Source organism: Urocitellus parryii, chromosome 12, assembly GCF_045843805.1.
Source record: "Urocitellus parryii isolate mUroPar1 chromosome 12, mUroPar1.hap1, whole genome shotgun sequence".
In the NCBI taxonomy this organism is placed as follows: Eukaryota; Metazoa; Chordata; class Mammalia; order Rodentia; family Sciuridae; genus Urocitellus; species Urocitellus parryii.
Window position 1 is genome coordinate 15,684,516 of NC_135542.1, and position 11,665 is coordinate 15,696,180.

At 48.6% G+C, this 11,665-nt stretch overlaps 1 long non-coding RNA gene across 1 annotated transcript; it reads right to left on the reverse strand.

Moving 5' to 3' along the window:
• Positions 1 to 2,375: 2,375 nt before the first annotated feature.
• On the reverse strand, positions 2,376 to 4,137 carry LOC144249883 (uncharacterized). The gene is made up of 4 exons (XR_013342335.1): positions 3,943 to 4,137; positions 3,311 to 3,508; positions 2,861 to 2,952; positions 2,376 to 2,776 (listed from the first exon to the last, which is right to left on the reverse strand). It is a non-coding gene; the product is annotated as an uncharacterized LOC144249883 (long non-coding RNA).
• Between the last annotated feature and the right edge of the window lie 7,528 nt (positions 4,138 to 11,665).

The following is an 11,665-nucleotide window of genomic DNA, read 5'->3' on the forward strand; positions in this document are numbered from 1 at the left end:
GCTCACAGTAGATATGTTATATGTGAATCCATTGCCCCTGTAGAGATGGTGAGCTGCCATCACATGAGGGTCATGGTTTCACTTCTGTTTATGTAGAAGGTTCTGTGTGATATATTCATATGCACATAGAAAGACAATGTTCTCAGGCCGAAGAGCAGAATTATTTTTGTATTCTTTTGATGTGCTTTTTCACTGCTTACCTGGCATGACATCAATCATGGCAAGTTTTAAATGACTTTAAATCCAATTTTCCTTCCTCTTGAATGCCAGCCACGCAGCCTTGTTTACAGGGAGCATTGAACAAAAGTGGAGGAAGAGGAGAACAGGTTCCATCAATCCTCCTCCTTGCTAATTGAGGATTTATTGCTGGCTGGCTCACCACGGTGGGGAGCAGGTACAACTCTGGTGCCTGAGCTGCTGGCTGGAAAGCAGGGGGTTGGAGGACTCCATGGTCAGACAGCAGAGGAAGACAAATGAATCTTTATGTATTCATTGTTTTCTCTTCACGGTGGGAAGAACTTCCCAAAGGGTGACAGAGCTCTACTTTCCAGCTGAGCTTTGGCAGAGGGGGCTGCTCTCTAGTTGTGTTTCTTAGAAGGAATGTCCCCAGCATCTTGTCATCGACTCGCTCACATATTCATGGTTTATGAACTTCTAATGGGTCCCTCCTAGGAGGGAGCCCTGTGCTGGAGCAGCAAGTGCCGGGAAAGACACAGGCTAGGAACAGGACCGGGGCCTCGTGCCTGGCCCTCTGCAGGGTCACCTGGGCTGACAAGGCAGCCCTCACGGCACCCAGAGGAAGTCAGGTCGCCGAGTTTTGAAGGGTGAGTAGAAGTTCAGAGAGTAAAAGAAACCTGGGCGTTCAGAGAAAGCTTGGAAGCTTGGATGCCATTTTCAGGGACAGTGGCGTGTGGATGAATGGAGCCGAGTGGCTGGTGACCTTCAGTCTCCACAGAGAAGGTTAGCATCAGGACACAGAGAGCCCCGAGAAGAAGCAGAGGGCAAGAGCTCACATCTGGCACCTGGAGCAGACATGGCCTGGGGCTGGCTGAAGAGGCAGAGCATTGCAGAGGCCTGGTCAGAGAGAATCAGCCAAGAAGTGAAAAGCCAGGCCACATAGGGAGGGACAGCAAAGGTGACCTCCTTTGAACCCAGTCTCCTGCAGACTGTTAAACAGTGCACCTCTGCATGTTAAAATGTGAAGTGGAGCTGACCACACGGCACCAGCCATGAACAGCTCAATGCTCCAGTGAGCGGGGGAGAGAAGATTTTATAAAGTGTTTGCAGAAGAAAGACAAATCTTTGAGAGGTTGAAGTGGAGAGACCTGGGAGAGGTTCGCCGGCCACTTCTGATAGGATGAGCTTACGTTTCCTTTGCTCATGGAGGAACCCAGATACTGAAGCCATCTTAGCCCGATGGCCTTCTAGTTAGCCATTTTAACTTCACAGCTCTTGTTTAAAAACTGCATTCCCTTCATTTCCATGCAATTTCCGAGACCCTCATTGCTATACAATATTACATATAAGAGGTTGTGAGGGGAATGGGAAAATTAACAAGGAGAGAAATGAATTACAATAGATGGGGTAGAGAGAGAAGATGGGAGGGGAGGGGAGGGGGGATAGTAGGGGATAGGAAAAGTAGCAGAATACAACAATTACTAATTGGGTATTATGTAAAATTGTGGATGTGTAACTGACGTGATTCTGCAATCTGCATTTGGGGTAAAATTGGGAGTTCATAACCCACTTCAATCTAATGTATGAAATATGATATGTCATGAGCTTTGTAATGTTGTGAACAACCAATAAAAAAAATAATAATAAAAAAGAAAAAAAAAACTGCATTCCCACACAGAACCCCATGGGGCCCCCAGCATGACGGGGACACAACTTGGCATCTCTACTGTGCAGTTGAGAACCACAGGCTGCACCTCCCCATGTTCTGCATGAGGCTCCTGCCCACTGGCCAGGGATCCAGCTTCAGAGACGTCCAGCTAACCACGTCCCGGTGTGCTGCTGACCTGACCCTGTCTCCCGCACTTCTTCTTCATGATTTCCTCATCCCTGTTGTAGTCCAAATCCTCTGGTCTACTTTCCATTCCTTCATCTCTCTGCCTCAGGATCTTTGTGTCTTCTGTCCCCACTGCCTGAGCCACCGATCCACCAGCCCTCCACCTGGGTCCCTCCCACCAGAGTGCAGGTTTTTCATAATTGAACATCACCCTAAAGTAGTCCTGCTTCCATTCTTCACTTTCTGAATTTTGTTTAAATGATAAAAGTGTACATTTATTTTTGTGATTTTTGCTTAGGGTCTCTCACCCTTGCTAACCTTAAGGCTATGGAGTTATTCCTTTGCAGAACATATAGCCCAAAATGTTGGCCCACAATAACTGATCAAAATGCACCTTTAATAAAAATATGCATTTACAAAGGCTGCAGAGCAAATCACTCTACTGTCTGTGGTCTGACCAGACCCACCTGTAACTGGAAGGGTTTGCATTCAACAGGCCCCCAAACTTTTTTGCACTTGGTTCCAAAAGCCTGTGAAAGACCCTCCCACCCTCTTCCCTGGTGGTCCATTACTGACAGCAGTACTGATAGTGCATGAGCCACAAAGTCAAGATTAATTGGCCACACGGAGGACATAATTTCCCACGGTGTCGATGTCTCATTTGCCAATAAGCTGTCAGCTGGTTGGCCACAGTCATTAACTCCATCATCTTGTTCAGGCTTCTCTGGAGGGAAATTGATCTCTTTTTTTCATAAATAATAGATCCTAGAAGTCAGAGCCAAAAGGAATCTCAGAGACAGGGCCATCCAGTTCAGAGAAGTCCAAAACATGACACTTATACATGCCTACCCTGCTGCACACTGACAGACATCACTAATGGATCACAGCACTCTTCCTAAACACATCATGTGGACAGCCATGGGCAATCAATCTGAGTAGATCTGTCAGATGAAAGCAAAGCAGTTAGTGTGCCTCTCAAGAAACAATATCCATCCCATGTAGAGTCTTTGAAGAGACTTTGAATTAAGGCACTCTTACAGAAGGGCCCCAACTCTGTTGGGGTTAAGAGAACCAGCTCAGATGTCAAGTTGCCAGGGACTAGCAGCAATGGGTGGGCCCATGGAGAATAGGGAGGGCAGGATTGAGTTTAGAGAGCTAGGTCAGAGCTGGAGCCATGAGTCGGACAGCTGACAAGATGGGCACAGCAGGGTCATACCCAGGGAGCCGGAGCAAGGCAGGGGCCAAGGAAGAAATGCCCCACCCCTCCTCCTCTCTCCTCCAGCCATCCATTCACCAAACCTCCCAGAAGCCAGGGTACATCTCCAGGAGTGGGTCAGGCCCCTGGACTCAGGGCAGTACATCCAGGTGTGCCGAATCCCACACGTGGCATGGGGAAGGTCTGGTCTGGGGGTCTCTAGGGCCACATTCCTGAAAGCAGAGGCTGAGGCAGGGCTCCCGCATCTCATGACCTTTTGAGGGCATGTTGCTCGGAGAAACCTGTGAGGAAAGCAGGTGAAGGCTAGAGCTGAGCCTGAGCCCTGGAAAGAGGGTCTCGGCAGAGCTGCCCCCCCTTAGACAAGGGGGCTGGCACCCGTCTTCCTTACCAGCCCATCTTCCCTGGCACTGAGTCCTGGGGAGGGGACATTCCCTCCCTGGCAGGGACAAATCTCAGAGAAGGGGACATCAGTGGTGCTTAGCAGGTGGGAATGGGTGCATGCCCAGGGAGGTCTAAGCTGAGCTCCTCCCACCAGAGGCCGACACCTGGCACAATCCAACCTGTGTCGCCTATCAGCCGAGTGATTTCAGGGTGGTCTTTGTCTTCTCTGAAACTCAAAGTGTCCATGAGGAACGCATTAATGACAGTTCATGGATCCCCTGGAACAGGGTAGGTTGATTCCACTTTCTTCCCTCCCTAACCAAACCTCACTCACCTGGGCATCCTAGAGCGAGGGTCCTGGAGACCTGACTCCCAGCAGGGCATGGGTGGGGAGAGCCATGGTGGCCACTTCAGCAGACAGCAGAGACCTGGGGTTGGCAGCTAGACTCCAGCCCCTGAGAGGAACAGGGCTGTGGGAAACAAAGGTCAGGCTTCCAAGGCTGGGGTGGAGTCCATGGGCAGGCCAAGGCATCCTTCTGGAACAGGGCGGTGAGAACTGAAGCCTGAGATCAGGGGGCAGAGGAGCTTGAAGCTCCACTACATGTCCCTACATACCCTCACAAACTCATCCCCAACGAAGAAGATGCTCTGGCTGTGGCTGTGGCAAGCCACCTTGAAAAGAGAAAACGCTGAGGAAGTGACACTAATAATCATGAGAATTACGGCAAATGCCACTCACATGGCACCAGCTCATTGCTTGGGGAAGAGGGTCAAGAAGGCCCTGTGAGTGCCGAGGACTGAAATGTGACCCTGAACTTCATAGTTGAAGGCCAAGATGTTAAGGTTGGTGATGGTTAAGTCCTGAGAGGCGACCCTAGTATCACAGGACTGCGGCCTCATAAGGGCAGGAAGAGAGGAGAGAGATCTGTCTCTCCACCCTGTCACAGAGGGAGGGCAGGGGAAGCCGCCGTCACCAGCTCCAGCCCACAGTGTGATGGGCCAGGAGGCTAGGAGAGAGCAGGGGAGCCAGTGCTGGGGCCAGCCACCACACTAGGCCCTCAGCATGCGTTTTTCATGGTGGAGAATTCAAGGGCTCACAGGAGTTCAGTTCTCCTGAGAGCTCTGCCTTGCGGCCCTTTACCAGTGCGGGGCACCACCCATCACCTCTATGGGTTAGGCTGTGAGAGGGAGTGACAGACCCCTCTAGGTGGTGGCATTGAGGCGTATAGAGGGGGATTCCAGCTGTCCTTTCCCTTCCCTGTGAGCTTCAAGGCCACGCACTCCAGAAGGCTGCTTTAAAAAGTGGAGGAGGGGGCTGGGGTTGTGGCTCAGCGATAGAGCGCTCGCCTAGCAAGTGTGAGGCCCTGGATTCGATCCTCAGCACCATATAAAAATAAATAAAATAAAGGTATTACGTCCAACTACAATTAAAAACAAAAAGTGGAGGAGGATGGCCTAGCCCACACCTCAGCCATAGCACAAGCCACAAGCACAGCCCTGAGCTGACCACCCACACGATGGGTTACAGCCTCCCACCTGTCCCCACCTCCACTTCCCGCAGAACTCCCTTATTATAATGTCCATCCACAGATCCCAGCTCTCCAGGGGCCTCCTTCCCTCAGCGGAAGGGTCACTGAGACTGAATGTGCAGTACAGACGGCAGGGTGTGGGTGCAGCTGTATAGTTCTAACTCTTCCCAGAGAAGGGCCTAAGACCTAGATTGATGCAAATAGGGAAGACTAACTTTTAATCTCAGACTTTAGCTGTGCCCTCCAAGTACAATAAATGCCGGATTTGGGTGACTTTGCTCTAGCCAAGTCAGCAATGACACCAATGGTCCATTTTGATCCTTTCTACTTTCTTATTCTGATCTCAACTTGTTAGAAATCTAAATGGGAGAAGACCTGAGTGATTACCATGGAATTTGTGCAAAAAAAAAAAAAAAAAAAACCAGATCACAGTAGGCATGTTAGAAAACTTTCTTTTAGTCAAGTCAGGCAATCAAAGTCCTTGTCCAAACAAAGTTTAGCTTACAGAAAATGTATAACCAAACCCGTGTGGTCATCTATTAGCACATCTATAGGATCGAGGTACCCTAAGGATACTGCACCCTAAAGTGGTAAGAGAGGCCTGTGCAGGCTCAGCCTCTCCTCCCCTCTTCTCTGGGGCTCTGGTTACAGTCTTGAGAGACAGTGGTGCAATTTAACTATCACAATAAGATGACAGAGTTAGAGCAAGTGTTCGTATTAGGAATTGTAACGAGGGGAGGGAAGCAGCTCAGGACAGAGCAGAGAGAGAGGGCTCAGCTGCAGTAGCCTCAGTCAGAGCCACTGTGGCCTGTCCCTCTCTGTGGCAAGAGTGCCATCATTCCACCTTGGAACTGGCCAGTCCCTGGCTTATGGACACTGGTGCAGGAAGGGTCATGACTTCCTGAATAGATCTGGGCCATCAACTCTCATGGACCAAGGGAAATTTGCCAGAGAACAATGGAGCACGAGCTGTGAGCAGACGAACATCTCAGGGGCCTGTGAAATGGGCAGGACGTCAAAGGTGTCCACTGCAGTCCACCTCTTGCACCTCTCACTCCCCCTCTTACCGTATCAGGTCCACTCAGATGTGTGTAGCTTCCCCAGAGTTCCAATTGTTTCATTTCTAGAAAACTTTACAAGGGAAATCTAATGGGGTGAGCCACAGCCCTTGCCAGTGGTCCCAAGGCTATGAATGATATCCATCATCTCTGTCCTCTACCACATACGCTAGATTCCTCATCTTCAGTGCTTGGGGACCGGTCAGCATCAATTGCACCAGATTCCCTGCACTGGCTCATCAACTGGCCCAAGGAGTCTGAGCTAATCATCCAGAAGAGGTTGCACTTAGTGGGGCTCATACTGCATTCCCGGGTAGAAGATTTCTCTGGGATGTAGGACTGCTAGACCCATGGACGCTAAATCTCCAGGAACAGGAGTGCACAATCTTCACACAGGTCCTGGGAGTGACAGAGAACAGGATGACTCCTGCTTCCACCCCTCGGTTCCCCGACCTGTGACTTGTACAGACTGGAGAGACAGCACCCTATAATGTCTGTTGGGTGAAGGGTGTCATTTCCAAGCTGGTGTCTCCTGTATACTGCTGGGCTATTTAGATAAACCAGACCAGTAAATCACAGGAGCCACACACCTGCTCCTGTGGCAGTGGTACACAGACCCTGGGTCTGGACCAATACAACGCAGAGCTCTGTATTGTGATTCTAGATGGTGCTGGGCTTGTAGAACAAGGTGCTGGCTGAGGTACTGAGGGTGAAAGGAAAACGTACACTAAGCTTATGTGTCAGCCCCAGTCATGAGGAATGTTGTCTCTTACACCTAAGGAGATCCATATGCCATCAAGCGATCGCACCCCTATCTATCCATGTTTTGACTGACAGATGTCTACTCCCTAATGAGTGAGTTTGCAATAAGGCAGATAGAAAATGTCAGTAGAGGTCAAGACATGGGCCCAGCTGAGGTTGGCCACTAGCTCCCAGCTCCTAAGGCCAAGCAGCATCCAAGCAACCCACAGAGGAACTTTCTCCAGAATGTTTAGAATACGTTTAACGTGAACTTTCCTGCTATAACTGTGCTTCGTCTGATTAATAAGTCAACTTCTATTTTAGCAGTCAGTAGTGGGACTGCTAGTTACGTGTTTAGAAACCGAGAGGGAAGAGTCGGCCCACACGTCTCAAGAACATGGCTTGAGAATTTTGAATAGAGAAACATATTCAAATCCCCAGGGACGAGGTGAGAAATGTGAAGCTGTCTGACCTGACCACCCCCTCCGTTCACAAGTGCCCTAGTTTGCCTGCTGGGCAAATGGACACTCTCTGGGCTGGACACCCTTGAGGAGAGGCAGCTCACGGTTCCCATGACCAGTGTCTTTGACAATCTGTTACAGCTGGGCCCAAACAGAAAGCAGCATCTTTGTCCCCTATGTCCTCTGGCCCCTTTCTCCTGAAGATACCTCCTCTACATAAAAGAGCTTCAGGTACGTAGCTCAGTGATCAAACTAAGAACCTTCTCTCCTCCCAGACGCTCAACTCCAGTTTCTCTGAACTATCTGAATGTGGTCAACGCCAACTGGGTTTTCTCAGCACACCCAGAACACACTGCAGATCCATCTTGGCCAACCTGGGCCACCTGTGCTGCTCCAGCTGACTCTGACTCCTTCCCCCATCTCCATCCTTCCCTCTAAGCCAGCTTCATGGGGCTCTTGCTTCCTGGAGCCCTGAGCTCCGGACCCCGCAGGGTTCCTTTTCCTGTCTTAGTTATATATTGATAAACAGAGATGCCACAGCCTATGAACATAAACTTCTAAGTTGGTAGCTGAGATTTGGGTCCCTTGCTGGAGGTGTCCCCTTTCCTTCTGGTAAAGGTGGCCACATGCAGAGGAAGTGAGTCGCCTGATTTGGAAACTCACTTTCGGAATCATTTGCTTAACGTCTCCTTCTTCAGAAATCGGCTCTTCCCTTCATGTACCTAAGTTCTCACCCAGGCTTTCCATTCACCCACTCTGTGATCTTGGAAAATTGGTCACCCTTTCTGATGTTTCGTCTTGAAGAGAATTCTCTCTTCCGGAGTAGAGAGAACCTAAGGGCCAGAAGCAATTTTGGGAAGCATCTACTCCAATGTCTGATCTCACAGAATAGAAGGGTAAGTTCCAGAGAGTGAAAAGGGCTGGACTTTGCTTCCAGAGCCTCTGGGCTCTGAATTCTAAATAATGGGTCAGCCCGGTGGAGAGCACGGTCATCAGGTGCCCAGGCAGCCCCCGGCAGGCTGCAGCACTTCCTGAGACAGAGTGACGGGCTCCTTCAGTACCCCGCTCACCTTCCCAGGCAGGCTTGTCGGCTGGGCAGGAGGCAGAGGGGGGCAATGGAGTTGAAGCCAATTCCCTCCACAGCTGAGGCAGGGATGGCAGAAAGCTGCCGACTTCCAAGACTGGCTCTCTGAGGCTGTGACCGTCCAGTGGTGAGACGTCTTCTCTTCCAAGATTTTCATTAGAGACCGCTCTGATTGTACCTCATGAAAGAGCTGCAGGTGGGGTGGGAAGAGGGGAGAACCCCTACCAAGGCAGAATCCAGGATCAGGAAATGTTGGCTCAGAGAAGATTTTGGTTGTGGTCTTTGGTGCAAAACTAATTTTCCTCTCAGTCTCCTTTGTAAGTCCTCCTGTCTTCAGCGGCTGCCACTATGCTCACATCCCCAAGATGCTACGCTCTCTCTCTCTCTCTCCTCTCCAATTGTGGGGTCCTGGATTCCCTTTAGATGATCTGATGAAAATTGTTGATCCCTTCCAAGAAGAGGCCATTAGCACCCATGTGAAAATGCAGGTCACAACTGCAGGGGTTGAAACCCATTGCCCGTAGGCTTCCAGCTGGAAAATCTGTGTCTTTGACTCAGAGCCCTGAAACATCACCATCTGTAACCCCAAACGCCCTCTTCATCAACATGATGGGGAGAAGGAATACACCCACAGGAACTTGTGAGTAGGAAATGAAATGCCCCGTGAAGAAGGCTACAGTGGACAGCAGGTAGCATGCTCAGGCCTGGGGAGGCTGGGCTGCGCTCTGCGTAGAGGAGCCCAGCCACACCCAGGGCACTGGCCTTTCTCCTTTTCATCCAAAAGGACACAACAAGGAATGGAGCCTGCATGGCAGTATACTTCAGTTGGATGGGATGGAAATTTTCCTCTCTCAAGGAGAATCGGGACACCGTGAGGGTCATAGAACTGCTTCTAGGGTTTTAGAGGAGGCTCTTAGTTGTCAATAGCACATCTCCAAACTCTGCATCTAGCGGGATGCATTTGGAAAGAGGTGTCCCTCCCTTATTGCAGTCTGTAGCAAAGCCTTTTCTGGGTGACACATGCACCTCTCTGAGTGAGTGACCCTCCGCACTCCATGGGATGGGTGTGAAATGAGATCTCCTTGCAGACACTCCTTGCACATAATTCTTCAGAAGGCTCCCTTGTCTCTACTCGGGACCACAAGAGACCTAGGTAAATTGAAAGCTTTGGAGCCAAAGAGATTCTGAATCTTCACACTTTCCTCTAATCGGAAGTCATTTCCAAACACTATTTTTCTGCCACTGTGTTCTATAATCCCTTTACCAACTGCACTGAAGTGTCAACAAAGACTTCCCCATGACTTAGAACTGAGATTAACCCTAAATGTAGACTTGAGGCTTACACACATGAAGGCAACGCATATGCAGACACAGCTTGCAGCGTGGTAGGAGAAGGAAGTGTTTCACATTCACAGTGAAGTTCACCAAGGACCCATCCTGGCTTCTCTTCAGCGGAGGGGTGCCAGTCACTCCTGCCGGTGCCTGTGTTCACTGCCACCCTGTCGGGTCCTCCCAGGGGGTTTGACTGATGGCTTGTTCTCCATCCTTGATGGCTGTGAAACTTCACTTATTTGTGATTAATGAAAATCAAGTCCCTGTTAAAATATGAATTGAAAAGTTGCAGGGTTTACAGGGATACTTGAGTAGGGGTTGGGACCATTGAATTTGGGGAAAGAGAGGACTGGGTTTGAAACTTGAACATTATCTTCTTCGCTTTCCATTTTCTCCTCTGTAAAAGGATCTTGATAATAGCACACATTTCTAACGGTGGTTTTGAATTGTAAATGTGATGGATCACGAACCTACAGCACTTAGCATCTTGCCCAGCACATAGTAACACTTCCCCAGTATTTATTATTAATATTTAGTGATTCTAAATTTAAGTTATGGTTAAGATGGGCTGAGTTGTTTCTAAAAATATATGAGAACGCAAAAGACCTGAAATAGCCAAAGGAAAAAAAATCTTGAGGATAAAGCTGGACTATTCCTATTACCTGACTGACTCCAAGATGTAACATAAAGCTACAGCATGTGAGAGCAGCAGACAGACAGATGAGCAGACCAAGGGAGGGATCATTTGTTATTTGACATTGCAGTAGAGTTTTTCAAGTGCAGCAGAAAAAAAAATCACCCCCTCCTCATGCTATACAGAAAAATTATTTCAAGATGGATCATAGACCTAACTAACATTAGCTAAAATTCTAAAGCTTCCAGAAGAAAATATAAAAGAAATCTTATGACTCTTAGATAAGGAAAAATATCTTTTGAATAGGAAATGAGGGCTCAAAGCATTTTTAATTGAATTAAAATTAGAAGGTTCATTTCACCCAACAAAGGGCTAGTATAATAGTCAATCACAGATTGGAAAAAGTAATCAAAATTCAAATGTCTGACAAAGGACTTGTGTCCAGAATTCATAAGAACTTCTTGCAATCACTAATAAGACTAACAGTCCTACTGAAAAATGGGTAAAAGACTTGAACAGCACCTCACCAGAGGTCAAGATGGTGAGTGGGCACATGCAAAGGCCCAGAATCCCTCATCACCATGGAAATGCAAATAAAGTCACAACCAATATGTTGTCTCCCTCCCACCACAATAGCTGCCACTGAAAAACCAAGGTCACCAAGTCCTGGCACATAGCCTGTGCCGCATGCCTGGTGATACACCCCTACGATGAGATGAGACTAGGATGTGATCAGCTGCTGATTCACAGAGCCATGTGGACGGGTACATAGACAGGAGCCCGGCACAGGAAGCCAGGAGTAGGAGGAGAACGCACAAGGCTTGTTCCTCTACTCAGGTCAATTGGAAAGTAGGTCTGTGATGAAAGAAGTCAGAAGATCGTTTGCCTACAGGAGATGGGCATGAACTAGATGGTAGAATGGCAGAATTTTCTGAATCCTGACTTCCAGGTTCATGACTAGATGCATTTGTAAAAATTTACAGACTTGTACTCTTAAGACAGATTATTCCAGGGGAAATACTTGGAATAATATTGGCCAAAATATACTATATGCATAGGCATGAGGATATAACAAGGAATCCGACTGCTAGGTACAATTAGAATGCACCAATATGAAATATGGGGGGAAGAGACTGATTATTCCACTCTGTCATTAAAAAGTTTTAAATGCTAAAAAACTTTAGATCTTTGAAACTTGGAGTTCAGTTCCCTCATTTT